Genomic DNA, 18,833 nt, shown 5'->3' with positions numbered 1-18,833 from the left:
TACTGAAATGAACGTGGTTGAAATTGAAATTAATTAATGCAAATTTGTTGTCTTTATTTGTAAATTAAGCTTTAGTTTAATTTTAAAAGCACATGTCTATCAAAATAATCTGCAAATATTTGCCTAAATTTGCAGATTAAACCTATTCAGAATAAGCCTATTCGGTGAAATGTAATTAAAAAACATTGTTTTGTTTTGTTTTTTGTATCTATTATGTCTTGTGTACCTGCACAGTATTTTCCCCATGTATCTTCAGAAACAGAAAGAAAAATGATATGGTTATTTGATTCTTGTTTTGTAAGGAAATATTTCCAACGTTGCTTTGTCCTTCCACCGGTAACGTGGTGTGGCCCGGAGTACAGTGGGAGCTCGTCGCTAATTGTGTGATGGTCATCACGCCTACGTTATTAAGCGCATACCTGAATCAGTTTAGTCTTGTCATGTTTAATTATTTAAACCCTTGTCAGTATGTGCGTTACTGTCAGTCATTGTTCACGTTCATGTTCACAATTATTGGCCCTGTTAAAGCTTAACCTGTCCCTGTATTCCCGCTGTCTGATCATCGTTTCTTAGGGATGTCGGAGATGTTGACAAGTATATATACTTTATTCAGAGACACATGAATATATATAGATGGCTAAGCAGATGAGTAAGAAGAAATATGTAAATGATGTAGCAAGTGCAACATATTCAGACTTGATAGAATGTGCAGTATCCAAAATGAGACCGCTGTCTCTCAAAGGACCAAACCATATTTGGCGTAGCCTTTCACCTATCTAAGAATAGACAGGCTAACATGACAGAGGATCGCTCTTTAACACAGCTGGACAGAAAAGATTTATTTACTGTACAGAAAAAGGGTTTGGGATGTAGGAAAAATCGGACCCGTTTCAAGCAGCGTCACGTTCAGTAAGCCGAAGAAGAGTAAACCGCAGGTTTAAATACAAAGGTTTAACAAAACCAGTCAAGGGGAAATCCAACAGCAGTGTCAAGAAAGGGCAAAGTTCAAAAATAAATTTAACAAACAACCAGGCAAGGGGCAGGCAGAAGAGCCAAACAGGAGTAACCAGCTAGGAGATCAGATCAGAGAAATGGAAGTACAATAAGGACCATCCTAGAAAAGATGTGGAATTAAACAATAAATCAAAGGAGAGGCTGCTGACGAGACACGCAAATATGTCATTTTACATTTTCGTTGTCAGAAATAGCAAACGCATAATGTAAAATCAAATTACATTTTTTTTCTTTCTTCAAAACCAAAATACAAAATTGCAAAGAAATAAAAACAGAAACGGGTCCATGATTTCATTTTTCCGTCACGTCTTTTACTCAGACTTAAGCCCAACACAAACTACACTACCCATAAGTCCATATTTCAAGCCAGGTCACCCGTATCTATATAGCCCTCGTGTTTAACAATATAAGCTCGGTTCATCCAGTTTTTCATTGTGAAGTCTTGTCTGCTTACCTAATGAGTCAGAGCGTTGGTAGTACTTGGTTTATACTCTTTGGCCTGCTCCTTGTTGGATTTGTTTGTTGACTATGCCTTTGGATTGCACCTTTTCATTATTAAATGTATTTGACCTGCATTCGACTTCATCTCTGCGCAAAAAAACAAGCTCACAAGCTCAAGGCACATAAACGTTATACACTTATTTTTATTTTGTGGCCGTTTGCTTACTGTTAACGTAGCTATTCGTTAGCAGGACGGCTTTTACACATGTTGGAAAAAAAAGACTCCCAAAGTCATATCTGCAACTAATAAATTAACTAAATGCTTATGACTATGATATATGATGGTAAGAAGTAAAATAATAATAATCATTGGAAAAGAATCAATTATCATTGGATATACACAGGAAAGTACAATTGAACAAAAACTATATGTGATTGTAAATAATTAGCTAACCGCTGCATAACCGTCCGGGTGGGAAGTCTTACCGGCGTACGGATTCACTGACAGGTCTTACACCATCGGTGGTCAGGCTTTTCGTAAAAAAACAAACAGTCCAAACAAACCCAAATAATCCTTCTCATCAAACTCGTAGCGACTGCAGTTGTTTAGTGACCTAATTTGAGAATCTGTCGTCGCCTCGTACCAATGACTACAACATCTTAGCAGAGTGGGCTGATATGGCTTTAGTGACTGTTTGCCCCTAGAGTGCGACAAACTTTTACATCTCTTAGTTACCTCCCCTCCATTCCTTACATGTAGGTTACATTTCTTTTTGCTTGTTTTTGCTGTGTGTGAGCCTTGTGAAAGGCTTCGTCACTGCAATAAAGGACTTGGTCCTCGAACAGAAATGGCTTTTGAATATTCTGTGTCAGAAGATTGACGTCGCAGCTGAGCTGGAAGCGATCAAGCAACGCGTCGATGACCCCAAAGTCGGGCAGAGGACGGGGGAACCGTGTACCGTGGCAGGGTCCAGGCAGCCAAGAGCAAAGCTGGGGAAGATGTCGAGAGAGCAGTGCAGCGAGGCTCTGCATGCCTCCACCTTCCTGGGAACCATGCACAGGTGCGGGTGGTCGCACACAACGCGATGCAGCTGCCGGCGCTGGAGGCGAAAGTGCTGTGGGTGCTACTCCCGCCAGAGCAAAAATGATCTTTCATTCTTTTATATACTCGCAATCAATATGAACACTTTCCCATAAACGGTTTCAAGGAAATTTGAATAAAAGATCTTTAAACGCGAGTTTTTCCTCTCTGAAGCTATATTTGGCAAGAAATATAGAGAATGGTTTGTACTTTTTGTAATATTACAATTGGTATTGTAAGGAGTTTTTGACAGATGTTTTAATGTTTCCTTCCATATTTATGTGAATGATATGAAGCTGTAGTTCTTTGTTAAATGGAATGATCTCTGTAGAGTAGCCAATCTGAGGGCATTGTACCTATTGAGGACAGGATGTCTTTTATAACTTTAAATGAAGATAAAAGTTAAATAAAGATGAAACAGAGGTCCTGGTTGACGGGTCCAACTCTTTTCCCAGGGGTTTTGCAGATAGCTCTTGGTTCATGCCCTTAATCTTGCCATTGTTCTTTTTAAGACTGTATCACAACTAACTAGGAATCACATTGAAATCGAATCCCTTATCCTGGAGGAATTTATCTGAAACAAATTTATTTTAAAAAATGAATGACAACACAACATCTTACATCTTGTCTAGTCCTACTTTTTCAAGATATGAAATGTCACTAAGATTAAACACCTTTTATTATTATTATTATTATTATTATTATTATTATTATTATTGATGTATTTGTCTCATCTTCTTTAGACTGTTACAATGCCTTATATTCTTATCTTAGTCAAGGAGCTTCATTTAGTCCGAAATGCTCACCTGTTAATGAACGCTTGATGAAGCCACCAAATCAGCCTAATGCTAGTCTTTCTTCACTGGTGACCAGTGAAGCTTAAGATTGATTTTAAAGTACTGGTGCTCATTGATAAAGCACTTCAAGGTGAAGCCCCTGAATTCCTCAGTTTTGTATGTGTATATTTGCTGTTCATACATCTAAACTATGAATATAAACTGCATCTTCCCCTTAATTTCAGACTTTCAAATTCCACATTCTCTTAAAACTTCTTAAAACTAACATATTGTTTAGTTTGTGGGCATGACTGATATACAAATGTGTGTATTATTCAGTGCTTTGATGATTTTCCTTTACTATTTTAATGTTGTATTAAATTATTTTAAATAATTTTATTGTGAAATGCTTTGTAGACCTTGCTTAGAAAAAAGTTTCTTGATTTTGTTTGTGTGTGTGTGTGTGTGTGTGTGATGTGTGTGCAGGGAGATGTCTGATTGGTCCATACACAATTGATGACAGGCAACATCATTCAGGCTCCTTAGTTCCACCTGCTCACTGGAGCAGCATGTCAAAAGATCAAAAGGTAAGAGATCAGATGTTCAACTGTGTGCATTTTCCATTAACTCAATTATAACATTTTAGTTGTATCAAACTGACCACAAGAGGGCATCCTAATGTGTTGTTTTTTTCTAAATAAACACCTAACTTACCCTTTAGGCTGGGATTACAACAGCATACTTATATTAAAAAAAAAAAAGATTAAAACAGTCAAGATAATATAAGGAGACCACAATTTAATATAATACACAACAAGACCTGCTTGTCTCTCTGTCTGGTGGTCAGTCTGACTGTCTCTCCGTCTGATGGTCAGTCTGCCAGTCTTTCTGTCTGATGGTCAGTCTGCCTGTCTCTCTGTCTGCTGGTCAGGCTGCCTGTCTCTCTGTCTGGATGTCAGATTGTCTGTCTCTCTGTCTTGAGGTGTGCTGGTTTGGGATCTGTAGTCTCTCGAGGTCACTGATGTCTTCAGGCATGATGTCCTCTGATCCTCCAATCTGGAACAGGAGACAGGCTAACGTCCAGTGTTTTTGCTTCAGTGTTCTTCAGATTCCTGCCTGTTCTTCTGATAGAGACAGTGAGAGAGAGTGAAGGAATGAGGTAGTGAATGCGAGAGTGAGTGGGTGAATAAATGAATGAATGAATGAGTGGCCAACCAATAACTTTTATCCTTTCCAGTAGTCCTAAATAGAGATGACAGGAGGTGTTAATAGTTTGGCTCCAGCACCTACAATAGCTTAAGTTTCATTAGCTCCGAAATCAGACTATTTCTGACTAAGATGTATGACTTAGTAAAGCTTTTAAACTGAACTGAAGAGAGAACACAGTAAATTTGAAAAGATTTTATAAGCATTCAAAAAGTGAAGCTGTGGAACGCAAGACCGCATGGAAGTTGGATGCTGTGGTGTAGCTGACGGAGAAGGTGGATGCCGTGGTGTAGCTGACGGAGAAGGTGGATGCCGTGGTGTAGCTGACGGAGAGGGTGGATGCCGTGGTGTAGCTGACGGAGAGGGTGGATGCCGTGGTGTACCTCTGGTAAAATAAAAATACAGAGAGCTGAGGGTCCGTGTGGAATGGACTAAGATATACAATGTTGGAGAACCTAGGAAATGTCAATATCAGTAACCAAGGAGAAGGCAAATATTTTCTTTTTGGTTAGTGATTAACACAAGGGCTCTAATTTGTGGAACACTAAGAAAGCGGTTAGGGTTTGGCAGTGTGTCAGACCCACACAGTAGACTGAAAGATTGAACAAAGATTTATACACAAACACAGACCTCCATGAGGATCACACACACATACACACACACATACACACACACACACAAACACACAGGAAAAAATATGGAATCCAGGATTCTAGATTTTGTCCACTAATGAATTACGTTCAGTTTTCAGCACAAATTTAAGTCATTTATGCACAGCAGAGCCGTGGGACAGTGGAGTAGTGAACTGGTGATGTGAGAAGTCATGTGAACATGTGTATGTGATGTCCATTTCCTCTACCATTCCAGATGTAGCAGAACACACTGAGTAGAATGCTTTAAAGCAATAGCTAAGGCTCTCCACAAGGGGGTGTTGTTAGAGAACGCATAGGCTGCCTGTGATCCAGGAGTTCCCCTGCGGGGTAAGTCAGATATATAGAAAAGGTATTTTTTCTTGAGTCAGATTCAATTTTCCACACATGTTGGTCCGTAAAGTATTCTGAATGTTTTGTAAGGACTTCCACTGTAGTTCCTGGCTTTTCTGTGATCACACGGTGTCAAGCTTTTCTCTGCGTGACTTTCTTTAGTCAACGTCCTAGTTTCCTCACTTCTTTACGATACACGAATGTCTATCTCTTATGTCTGTAACACTAGTGCAAGATCAGGGTGTGGTTGTGTCTCTGTGTGGATATGTGTGTGTGGGTGTTGGTGTGTCCCTCACCTTACATTGCCTCTACCCACAGCCATAATGAAGCCATTGGGTCTCTTGCTGGAACCTCATAAGAAGCCAAATACATTTGGATTAACCTTCTTCAGGATGTCTGCAGAACAACAAATATATATTGTACCTCACAGGCTAGGTTTACATTAGGTTTAGATGTTGTGTGCTGAAGAGCTCACAAAGGAAAAAGAAAATAGAGACTGTTCTCACTTGCCTGTGTGTGCACGCGTACGAGTGTGTGCACGCGGACGAGTGTGTGCACGTGGATGTACCCTCTCCTGGTAGAAAGGCCACTCTGAGGTTCAGATATATATATGAATACAGTCGGTGTTCTTTGGAGTAAAAGGCCTTGCTCTGTCAGCTTCTACTACTGCTGCTAAGTAACCTAGTTAGTGTTACTGTAGTTAAATATATATATACACACACACACACATATACACACACACACAGAAACAATATATATGTGTGTGTGTGCACACCAACATCTTTCTAGGTGTTGGAGAGTGGCACATCGAGAGGGGCTTTTGAGAAAACAGGAAGTGGTAATATACAGAAAAATGACACACCAAGCAAGATCAGAAAGAGTGAACTAAAATCAGAAATGCACATTTTCTTTTGTGTTGCATGCTCTGATGGACAGCAGTGCTGTGGTGCATTTTCCTGAACATTAAAAGATCAGAGGCAAGTCGGATGGTCCTGTGGTGCAGTATTCATTATTAGTATTGTAGCTTTATATGATCAAACTAGTATAGCTACTATGAAATGTGTGCAAAAGAGAACCTGAGCACAGATGTCTCTGAGTATTTATCTATAAACTAATTCTGATTTTTTGTGGTTGCCTTCTGTCTCCTCACTGTTGCCTCACTCCGTTTCCCTACCAACAGAATCTTGCCTTCCAGTATTTCTTTGTGACTGTGACCTCACACTTAGTAATGTCATCATGCCTCTGAGTATGTTTGTGCTTCTGCGTGCTTCTGTCTCTGAGTGACTGTGTGTGTGTGTCTGTTTGTGCGTGGGCGTGTGTTGTAAGTGCCTGTATGTGTGTCTGCTTCTTGATGGCCTATTTCTCCACATGCTTCCACTCCACCTCCTTGTGTACAAAACAAAAACAATAACAGGAACACAAGCCTTCTAGTGCATGGTGCTTCCATGAGTCTGCCTGAAATAAAGCCAGTTCATCCTTTTAGGGGTTTAAGGACTGCTTCGCAGAGCCAGGTTTTCAGTTGTTACTGATCTGAGACCTCTTAGTGGAGTGTAACATCATGGCTTAACCTGAGATAGTGATATCTTTTTTCAGTGCAGTAGCTCTGTGTGTCTGTGCACACTGCAGAACACAGATCATTCAGTTCAGATCTTAATCAGAGTCCTAAATCTCAATACTTCAGGGTATGTTGCACTCTCTTCCTCACTCTCTCCCATTTAACTGATTATAATCTTGTTCTCTTGCTTGCTTCTCTAATGACATACCTGTGGGAAAAAGGTCCTCGTTATTTCTGTACAGCTGAAGTAGGAGCTTGTCTGCCTAGTAACACTTCACAAAGCTGCACTCAGTACAGGCCAGGGAAATCTGCTCACCACGCACGCACGCACGCACGCACGCACGCACGCACGCACGCACGCACACAGAGCCTTAGAGATACTGATACCTTAAGAAACAGACTCATTTCTCTCTCAAGCCTATTCATAGTGTTTACATAACTAGGATATTTCCGAAAGGTCAACCCCGTGTATTTCTTTCCAGAACAGAGTGTGTTCCACAAAAGTAAGTGTGTGTGTGTGTGTGTGTGTGTGTGCGCGTCCGTGTGCGCATGCGTGCGTGCATGTGAGAGGAGCAGTTCCCAGCAGTTTGCTTATGTTCTGTTTATGACAGAGCTATTCAGGTCCTTCCTTCAAATCCATTTCTGGAAAAGTTGAGATTTTGTAATTAAGATTAAAACAAAACAAGAATCAAGAAAACAAGAATAAAATGATAAAATGAGACTTGTTCATTCTTGAATCTTTATTTAACTGACAAAATTACAAAGAAAAGATTTCCAATGTTTTCACCAACAAAAGTGTATAATTTGGGAATTAAGGATACTAATTGTCCATTCTTGTCTCATATACGGCTTCAGCTGCTCACCAGTCTGGTGTCGCTGTTGTCTGCTTCTCCTCTTCATAATGCAACATACATTTTCTGTAGAAGACAAATCTGGACTGCAAGCAGGCCAGTCAAGCAGATGCACTCTGTTCCTGGCACCTGCCAGGAGCAAGCTGCAGTAGTCCAGTCCCAAGGTAGCAGCTCAGTCTTTCTGGGATTATCTTTAAATCCTGAACCGCCATGCATGAAGAGATGTCTGCTGGGGTTACTGAGATACAAGCAGTAACCTGAGAATCAGAGGGTGCAAAACAGAAAATCTGTTGAGTATTGTAAGTATAGTGTGAAAAGTATAAGAAATCTTGTGAGGATAACTTCACAAAGAGAGTGAGTATAGCAGAAAAAAGGAGAGAACCAAACTCTGAGCCTTGTGGTACACCATTGGAGTCTGTTTGGTGCAGATATGGAGATTTCTTTAGGTTCATCCCAGTCCAGCCTTATTTGCATACAACTAAGTGGCAGTAAGAAGGGAAATCTAAAGCCTAGGGAGACGAGAAGAAAGAGATGAGCAAGCGAAACCTCAGGCCTAGCGAGGAAGAGAAACCTTGGGAGGAGTCTTCAGATGGTGTATCTAGGTAGGATTGTACAGTAAAACGTCTCGTGTATGTTTTAGTGGCTAGTGATCTTTTGGTATTGTTTTCATTGTCATTTGAATGTCTCCTCTGACCTAGCACCAAAAACCAGTTTACCACTCATAGCGAACCCTGTTCAGGACTCAGCCTGGTCAAAGACAATGTGTTCCTGTCAAATGAACACTTGTGCTCACAAATACAGATGGCCTTAAAGTGTTTAACCCACCGAACCAAATAGATGCGAATTAAATGGAACTGAGAATCCCAGAGCAATCCCGGCAGAAGGTTGCCCAGATACAGTCCCAGTGTGGGCATTTACTGGTGTTTGATGAACAAGACTTGTTTGTGCGTTACAGGCTTATGAAGGATTTAGCATAGATCAACATTTCCCAATCCTGGTTATGGAGCTAAGTGTTCACTCTGTTCTAACACACCCAGTTTAACCTCACGAAGCACTTGTTAATTCGCTGAAGAGTTGAGTCATAGCACAGTATACAATTAAATATCCAGTTCGGTGGTTCTTCCATAACAATTGCCTGGGACTATGGCTGTCTATCCTCAACTGACCGTTTGGATTAACCTGTTTTTGCCTGTGTAAACTCTGTGGGTGGGTTCATGTCATAGACCCAGCATCCTCCACAGAGCAGAACATTTTCAGCTCACCCGATAAACCATTTAATATATCTTCTCTCTTACAGTATTTGTAAAACAGTTAAGAATACACAGACAATTTAAAGCAAATATGCTTGGTAAATAAAACCACTCTTAACTCCATGCCTCTTTAATGTCTCTGACTTTCTGTTTCTGACCTGTGTGTAAAATCTGCACATTAGTGCTATCCAGAGAAAGGTTACAATTCCCATTTTTAGTTTTTGTTTTAAGTAATCTAAAATGCATTGCTTGACAAGAACCACACAACAACCATCACACAACAACCACCGCACAACAACAAGAACAAATAACGCACGACAACCACTGCACATCAACCATCACAACTACATTTACAACATTTAGCAGATGCCCTTATCCAGAGCGACTTACAAAAGTGCTGTCATTTATTCATAGAATATATCCAAGGTTAGAATTAAACATACTAATGAACTAGAATACTGTAGAATACAGGGGTGAATGTTGATACCTAGAAGTGCAAAATACATAAGGTCTATCTTAAACAATGATAAGTGCTATAAACAATAAGTGCTAGAGTAACAAACAATACACTACAATAAGTACTAAATTAGTCAGTCAATATGGGAACAGGGTCACTTAACTACCACACAACAACCACCACTACACAATAACAAGAACGACCACCATACAACAAAAATGAATAATAATTCTAATAACTAAATTCTGTGGCCAGAGATTTGTCTTTCTGCAGAGCTCTAGATTGTACAGTTCGTTTTGGCAGGCCGTTGTTACTTCATCATATGATGAAGGCAGTGTCATCATGGTTTGCAATGATGCGTTCCAAGAAAAATTTGTTTCATCTGTCTGAACCACACGATGGAAGAACTTCATACTGTTCTAAAAGAAATTATCATAGTATTTTATGATTCGCTACAGTAAATTCAGTTATCTAAGACATCTAAGATAACACCAAATAATGTGTAATTCTTATATGGCGGTATGGGATATACAATTTCTTTTCTTTTTTTTTTTAAATTAGAGGCTATTTCATGCCTTCTGCAGTGCCCAATAAATGTTGGACTAAGCAGCAGTTTAATTACATACTGCTTGCCAATATAAAATTTGGAGTAAGGAGAAAATATACTGTGTAGTGTAACGTGGCAAGGGAGGCCAGACGCTCTTGGATGTAGATAGATAATAAAACTATGTTCCAACTTCATAATGGGTGAACAAGCCAGGGTCGAAACCAGGAAAGCCAATATAGGGCTAATCCAAATCATGTGGGTAAACAGTACGAGTCCAATAACCAGCGAGCAAAAACAAATCAGGCAAATGATACAAACGGGGCAGGTAAGAATCAGGAATGAACCCACGTCAAAAGACGGTCGCAGCATGTATTGTTCTCCTGACGGACATTCTGTTGGGATGACTCTTGGAGGGCTCGCTCCATTTCTTCATCCATCTCCCATCGTATGGAAGACAGGTGCATCTAGCTAAGGAAGATCTCTTTTCTCCGGATTCCTCTCTTGCCTCAAGGGGGGGGAAAATAAATAAATAAAAAATGCAGGAAAAGGCATCTGCCTTAGTATTGTGGGTCCCAGGACGCTACATGATTCTAAAATCAAATTTCGAAAAGAACAAAAGAGCAATGGGCTTGACGTGGGTTCAGCTGTTTAGCTGTACGCATGTACTCCAGATTCCTGTGGTCCGTGATAACTAAGAAAGGATGATTAGCCCCCTCTAACCAATGCCTCCATTCTTCTAAGGCCAGTTTAATGGCCAACAGTTCATGCTCACCTATCCCATAGTTCCGTTCTGTCGATGATAGTTTCCAGGAGAAATAAGTCACTGGGTGCAATTTGGTCCTTTCGCTCCTTTGGGAAAGCACCGCTCCTACTCCAATGTTAGAAGCGTCTGTAGAAATTTGTGAAACCGAAGGAAACTCTGGAGCTTCTCGACTGTGGTGGGTGTGGGCCAAGCGAGAACAGCCTCCATCTTTTTGTCATCCATGGTGATACCACTCTGGCTGATCACATATCCCAAGAATGTCCTAGTAGTAGATGTCCAGGAGTTTCTTCAGAACGGAACGGACGTGTTGGTTGTGAGATTCCAGATCCCAGGGGTATATGAGGATATCATCGATATACGCGATCACGTAGTTTCCTTAGCACTCGCGTAGGGCGTCATAGATAAATGCTTGGAATACAGATGGGGCTACACCGAGACCGTAAAGCATAACTGTAGTTGCATAGTGAACCCTGGTAGTACTGAAGGCAGTCTTCCATTCATCCCCCTTCTTAATACGAATCAGGCTGTATGCACTACGGAGGTCTAACTTGAAGTATTTGGCTTCTCCAAGTTGTTCTAGGGTAGCAGGGACAAGTGGTAAAGAGTATGCATACTTTCTAGATATCTGGTTGAGGTTACGATAAAATCAATGCATGGAGGTAGGCTTCCATCCTTCTTCCTTACAAAGAAAAAGCCAGACACCGGGGGGGGGACGTAGAAGGTTGAATGAAGCCTTGACTAAGAGCTTCACTGATACAAGTGTCCATGGCTTTCTCCTCTTCTTGGGATAGGGGATATATGCAGGCTTTGGGTAATACGGCTCCCTCCAGAAGATCGATGGAACAATCATGTTCGGTGCGGGGGCAACAAGGTAGCTATTTGTTTACTAAAGACTACAGAGAGATCCTGGTACTCCTGAGGAACAGTAAAGGTGGCGTAAACAGCCAGACATTCTATGGAGGTAGAACAAGTTCACTGCAGGTAATGTCATACAATCCTTATGACACTGAAATGACCAATGAGTGATATCCCTTTGAGACCATGATGCGTTAGGGTTGTGTTGTTCCAACCATGGGAGGCTAAGAATAATTGGGAAGGACGAGGCTTCTAAAACCAGTAGCGAAATGAGTTGTGTGCAGGGTGCTAGTGGTGAGTCTGACTGGTGTAGTGCGGAGAGTGATAGAACCAGGCCCTACTGAAGACCCGTCTATAGCGGCTAGACGAAGCGTCTTATGTAAGGGCTCTATGGGGATGTTTAAATCTTTAACCAGGCGGGCGTGGATAAAATTACCTTTTGCTCCGGAGTCAATCAAGGCTGTAAACAGATAGGAGGGAGTGTGAGCCCCAACAGACAGGTAACGTAAAAGACTTAACTACCAATTTTTTAACGGGTTTGATCCCTACCGTGGCATGGGAGTTGTTCACGTCTCCTCTATGGGACGATGCGATAGACCTATTGGGTCTAAGATGGCACTCCCTGATAACGTATCCTGAAGACCCACAGTACAGGCACAGTCTCTCCTGAAAATGGCATCTTTCTTTCTCGGTCAGGCGTGAGGAGTCACATTGCATAGGCTCTGCTGCTGTCTCTGGCCTGGGATTTACTCTAGCTCCCGGAGTAGTACAAGTTAAGCGGGTACCGTTTTCTCTACGCGGTCTTCGTTCCCGCAAAAAGCGGTCAAGATGGACAGCTAGGGCTACCAACTGCTTGAGATTAAGGTCATCATCCTTGCAAGCCAGTTCATGCAATACATCCGTGTTCAGACCGTTCCGGAAAGTGACAATCAGTGCTGCTTCATTCCACCCACAATGGTATGGAATTCGCGGACGTAGTCCGACACAGAACGGTTGCCATGACGGAGTTTAGTAAGCATTTCTCTGCATGCTCTTCCCTCATATGGGTGATCAAACACGGCTTTGAAGTGCACAACGAAATTTTCGTAAGTAGCCGCTTGCAAGTTCTCCCAAATGGCAGTAGGCCAATCTAAAGCTTTATCGGTTAGACGAGAGGTAAGGAATTCTATTTTAGTCTGGTTAGAATAAGGGGAAATGCTATTGAAATATAGCGTGCATTGTAATAAAAAAAACACGACACTTCTCTGGAGCGCCGTCGTGTTTATCCGGTTTACTTACAGGGGCTGCAGTGGGAATAGCTCCAGCATCGAATGCCTGAGGTGGGTCTTGCTGGGGAAAAGTAGTCATAGCATGTAAGCAGGATGTGAGTTCTCTTAGACATTGTCTGAGTTCCGACATTTGTGCCTGTTGGTCAGCTTGTTTTGCAATCGTGTCCATAGACCACGTGAAACCTTCGAGCACCTGTTGGCGTTGGACCAGTAGCTGTCCATGATTGGTGATCGCTTCTTTCAATGCCTCTGAATCAGCCGTACGCATAGTGGCGAAGTATTCTGTAACGTGGCAAGGGAGGCCAGACGCTCTTGGATGTAGATAGATAGTTTTATTATGTTCCAACTTCGTAATGGGTGAACAAGCCAGGGTCAAATCCAGGAAAGCCAATATAGGGGTAATCCAAATCATGTGGGTAAAGAGTCCGAGTCCAATAACCAGCGAGCAAAAACAAATCAGGCAAACGATACTAAAGGGTTAAACAAAAGTCAGTAGCCCGGAGAACAAAAAACACAATCAAAACACGGGAAGGCAATCAAGGAAATAATGCTCGGGATGCACAATCGGAACCAGTGGCATTACTTCGCACTGTCCTAATGTGTGAGACAGGCTTTTTTTTAAAAAAAAAAAACAAGTACACAGGTGAAGTCAATATTCTGGTGATGACGATCTGATGTGAAGTTCAGGATTGGTGGAGCGCTGGGTTGGGTGACGAACTGCCTGCTGGGTGTTGTAGTGAGATGAGGAATCAGTCGATATGACATGTCGCTTTAATGCTTATAGTATCACCACATTCCTTGTTTAATGTTCACACCGCGTCGCCACTCCCTTTTGTTTTCCTGCTCTTTTCCTCTTGCTTTTATTTCTATATGCAGAAGAGATGACTTGCTGATGAGTAGATTTGAGTTGAGGAGCAGATTTGAGTGGAGGAGATTTCAGCTGTTTAAATTTGATCTGACGAGTACATTTGAGCAGCCAAGAGACCAACAGTTGCATTATATCTTTCTTTCATTTTCTTGAATTATCTGTAACTGCTTTTTTAATTAGCTCTAACTTCTACCATTTTAGCTTTAGCCATAGAAATTAAAATGATTTACAAGAGGCTGAAAGAATTGCTTCTGACAGCTTATGTTCTGAACATGAACATGTGAGTCTGCTGTTGTTTCTGAACATGAACATGTGAGTCTACTGTCGTGTTTCTAAACATGAACGTGTGAGTCTGCTGTCCTGTGCTGACCTGTAATGGATTATTTCTTACACTGTAGCGCACTGATATCTTAACGGATATTATGACTAGCTGTCTTATGCCTAAACACATGACTCTGAATACTGCTGGGTGTAATCATCTTGGCTGTGACTGCATCCAAATTCTCCTCTGATTTATTCATGACAATGATACAAACACTCTCTTGAGAATTTATTAATCATCTACAACACTCAAAATAAAGTGTTACAAGAAATCGCAAAGATAATATCTTATGAAACCAGTACATTTCACAATAATGTAATAAGACATTAGAAATGAAATCATTGTAATAAATTCCTGTTACTGTGTTAAGGTATAACATTATGAGAAACGTGAGTACATTATTAGGTTTTATTACATTTTTGACCAAAATAAGTGACCACTTCTGGTTGTTATTACAATACTGGATTCCACACTCCACCACTCCCACAGAGGGTCATGACCTTCCTGCGACCCTAGTGATCTATCAGAGAGGCATGTCCTCGGCTGACACCAAAGGAGGAGGGGTAGGGGGAGTAGAAGAAGAGAGAAGTCATTATCTGCACTGTGGACAAATCCCAATATCCTGAAATTTGATTGGTTTCGTCGAATGTAAGAAGGGGGGAAAAAAAGACCACAATATTTGAATATTCAGTGGACAGAATGGGGTTCATAATTTTCCATGTATCTGATCCACTTAACTGAGGTATCCCTTCTCCCAGTTCGGAGTGAAAGGTTTAGCCTTAATCCCGTGAGAGGGATTTGTTCGTGGTCCACTAGGTACCTGCCCACTGCATACTGCTGTACTGAATCAGTACGCTGAAGCCATGCAGTTTTTGCTCCTTTAGCATGAACACAGATGAATCTTCAGTGTGGGTTTCCAGCTCACTATGTTCTCTTTTCCAGCTTACGAAATCTAGAGACGAACTGGACCTGAAACCTAAAACCTCCACTTCAGACTGGTATACATGTGACATTTCCTCCACAGCCCAGTTTGTCTGAACAGGTGGACAGTCGGCTTCCTTTCAGACCTCTAGAGGAGCACCAAAACTCTCCTTCCCTAAAAATGAACAGGGGAGGCTCCCTGATAACTATAACTACCCATTAGGATGTGAAAGAGGTTGCTGATGCTTTGTTATGTCGTCTGTAAGCTCTGAGAGTAAAATTCAGTAGTTAGAAGGTGCTTGAGTGCATTTGAGTCTGTTTATTTATTCGAGTGTATGCGTCAGTCTGTAGCTCCAGTCAGGCCTGATGTGACCAAAATAGAAAAAGAAACTGTCATCCTTTCATGGACTGGAAATTCAGCTCTCACTAACATCTTAAAGGTTATGTCTCTAAACATCTTAGAACATCTTATTGTAATTTTATTCCTCACATCTCACACTCAGCTTAATGCTGTGTGTTCAGCACACGACACATGACATTGACCTTCAAAATTAAAAAAAAAAATGTTTATAGGCATATCCTATTAAAAACATTTATTTATTTATTTTTAAACACAAATTTCAATGTAAATAAAATCAGCCCCGCCTTATAACTCAGCAGGTTACAGGCGTGACCTGATCTGACTACAGCATACTGCAGGAGTGGGAAAGACCTCTTCACAACTCTTCCTGCTTTGTTTCTATATGTGCTTGTTATGTAGCGTACACTTACCTTTGCATATATGGCAATTCGATTTCAAATGTAAACAAAAATAAAGAAGATATGTCTCTGTGTCAATCAATAAAGCACATATAACAACTGATATCGGAGTTATTGCCACAGAGAGCATCAGTGAAAGTCAATTAATGCAATTGCTCTGTATTGCTATGCTCAAAACCATTGTATAGTCAACAGGAAGCAAGGGCTATGGTATCTCCAGGAAGTGGTTCTTGAGGTAAATGCACTATTTTTAACTGTCTTTTGCTGTTTTCTTTTCACCTGCAGTACCTAAGATCGAAATCCTCCAGTTTCTATGTTTGCATACAACTCAAAACACATGAAACATTTTAGTGTATTCAAAGACACTCACATAATCACTAGAATCATAGGTCTGTGAGAGAGGCGATGCTCTATAATCATATGTCTGTGAGAGAGGGGATGCTCTATAATCATGTCTGTGAGAGAGGGGATGCCCTATAATCATAGATCTGTTTGAGAGGGGATGCCCTATAATCATGTCTGTGAGAGAGGGGATGCCCTATAATCATGGGTCTGTGAGAGAGGGGATGCCCTATAATCATAGATCTGTTTGAGAGGGGATGCCCTATAATCATGTCTGTGAGAGAGGGGATGCCCTATAATCATGGGTCTGTGAGAGAGGGGATGCCCTATAATCATGGGTCTGTGAGAGAGGGGATGCTCTATAATCATGGGTCTGTGAGAGAGGGGATGCTCTGTAATCATAGATCTGTTTGAGAGGGGATGCCCTATAATCATGTCTGTGAGAGAGGGGATGCCCTATAATCATAGGTTTGTGAGAGAGGGGATGCTCTATAATCATAGGTCTGTGAGAGAGGGGATGCCCTATAATCATAGATCTGTTTGAGAGGGGATGCTCTATAATCATGTCTGTGAGAGAGGGGATGCCCTATAATCATAGATCTGTTTGAGAGGGGATGCCCTATAATCATATGTCTGTGAGAGAGGGGATGCCCTATAATCATGGGTCTGTGAGAGAGGGGATGCCCTATAATCATGGGTCTGTGAGAGAGGGGATGCCCTATAATCATGGGTCTGTGAGAGAGGGGATGCTCTGTAATCATAGATCTGTGAGAGAGGGGATGCTCTATAATCATGGGTCTGTGAGAGAGGGGATGCTCTATAATCATAGATCTGTTTGAGAGGGGATGCCCTATAATCATAGATCTGTGAGAGAGGGGATGCCCTATAATCATAGATCTGTTTGAGAGGGGATGCTCTATAATCATATGTCTGTGAGAGAGGGGATGCTCTATAATCATGGGTCTGTGAGAGAGGGGATGCTCTATAATCATGGGTCTGTTTGAGAGGGGATGCTCTATAATCAGAGGTCTGTGTGAGAGGGGATGCTCTATAATCATGGGTCTGTTTGAGAGGGGATGCTCTATAATCATGGGTCTGTTTGAGAGGGGATGCTCTATAATCAGAGGTCTGTGTGAGAGGGGATGCCCTATAATCAGAGGTCTGTGTGAGAGGGGATGCTCTATAATCATGGGTCTGTGTGAGAGGGGATGCTCTATAATCAGAGGTCTGTGTGAGAGGGGATGCTCTATAATCATGGGTCTGTTTGAGAGGGGATGCTCTATAATCAGAGGTCTGTGTGAGAGGGGATGCCCTATAATCAGAGGTCTGTGTGAGAGGGGATGCCCTATAATCAGAGGTCTGTGTGAGAGGGGATGCTCTATAATCATGGGTCTGTGTGAGAGGGGATGCTCTATAATCAGAGGTCTGTGTGAGAGGGGATGCTCTATAATCATGGGTCTGTTTGAGAGGGGATGCTCTATAATCAGAGGTCTGTTTGAGAGGGGATGCTCTATAATCAGAGGTCTGTTTGAGGGGATGCTCTATAATTTGCCTCTCTCTCTCAGCAGTAAATACCTATGCTACTGCAAGAGGACATGTGCATGTGCTTGTGTAACTGCATGTGTGTCTAATCCACCAACACATTTTTAAACACAACGGCATACTAACGATGACTAAATGAAAACCAATTAAAACTGCTGCTGAAATGAGCATGGCAGCAGGATAACTCCATCGCAACGCTGCCCTGTCTGAACACCCCACTGGGTAAACACAACGCTACACCGGAACACTGCCCTGTCTGAACACTACACCGGAACACTGCCCTGTCTGAACACCGCACTAGTGGAACGCTCCACTTCCCAAGCAGCTAACGTCCTGAGCATTCCACACCCATCCACTTCAAAGGTACAGGAAGAATGGTTTTCCAAAAGAGTTTTCTAGCCAAAACACAGATTGCTGTTGCTTACATCAAATGACTCAGTCTATAGCTGAGTGTGGACAGTGTATTTAAAATGGCGTCTGATTTCAGGGATTGATTTACGGAAAAATGCCAGGTGAAACATTCCTTTTGAAATAAAAGATCCCTCAGTTTAAAAAAATTTCCTATGGCTGTGTAATTGAGATCACACTAGGCTATTTGATTTCCTAACTTACTTGTGAGCAAAACCTAGATCTTTTCATTTTCACATTGTTGAAGCTAAACTGGAACTCGTTATTTCGACATCGTTCTTGGGTCAGTTTTTGCCTTTCAAATTGTAATGTAGACATTCACATAAATACGGAGGAGCAGGTGATGGATTCGTTGCTTTAGACTACTGTCTGACACACATGATCCAGGGGCTTTGTTTGTTCTGGGCTTGTTTGTGTGGTACAGGCACAGGTATCTCCCACCTCGACGTTCCTCCTGGGCTCCTGTCTGCATTACCAGGTTATAACAATTAACAATGGCGAGTCCCCTTTCTCATCGGCTGCCTCGACTTTGTTCCCCGGGATATAAGGCCCACCGAAACGTTCAGAAGATAGATACACGCTTCGGTTCGTCCTTCGGTATCATGAATATTTACATATGTACCT

The 18,833-nt window shown here is 41.6% G+C and overlaps 1 protein-coding gene and 1 long non-coding RNA gene across 6 annotated transcripts in view; one reads left to right on the top strand and one right to left on the bottom strand.

The window, feature by feature from the left end:
• The window catches only part of si:ch211-63b16.4 (uncharacterized), a 19,656-nt gene extending 18,996 nt beyond the window's left edge, over positions 1-660 (top strand). For all 4 annotated transcript variants that reach the window (XM_081721963.1, XM_081721962.1, XM_081721966.1 and 1 more), the window contains one exon: positions 1-660. This exon is cut by the window's left edge and continues 257 nt beyond it. The gene's annotated coding sequence lies outside the window, so the exon portion shown is untranslated.
• A 3,441-nt stretch (positions 661-4,101) lies between these two features.
• On the bottom strand, positions 4,102-13,916 carry LOC145659465 (uncharacterized). Of its 2 annotated transcripts, XR_014125687.1 has the most exons (5): positions 13,058-13,916; positions 6,012-8,164; positions 5,798-5,897; positions 5,378-5,491; positions 4,102-4,903 (listed from the first exon to the last, which is right to left on the bottom strand). It is a non-coding gene; the product is annotated as an uncharacterized LOC145659465 (long non-coding RNA). The 2 variants fall into 2 exon arrangements; XR_014125688.1 differs by lacking the exon at positions 5,378-5,491.
• Positions 13,917-18,833: the final 4,917 nt, after the last annotated feature.

The sequence above is a fragment of the Electrophorus electricus genome, chromosome 10, assembly GCF_041902795.1.
Source record: "Electrophorus electricus isolate QZ-2024a chromosome 10, ASM4190279v1, whole genome shotgun sequence".
In the NCBI taxonomy this organism is placed as follows: Eukaryota; Metazoa; Chordata; class Actinopteri; order Gymnotiformes; family Gymnotidae; genus Electrophorus; species Electrophorus electricus.
This window is presented reverse-complemented; position numbering and strand designations above follow the sequence as displayed.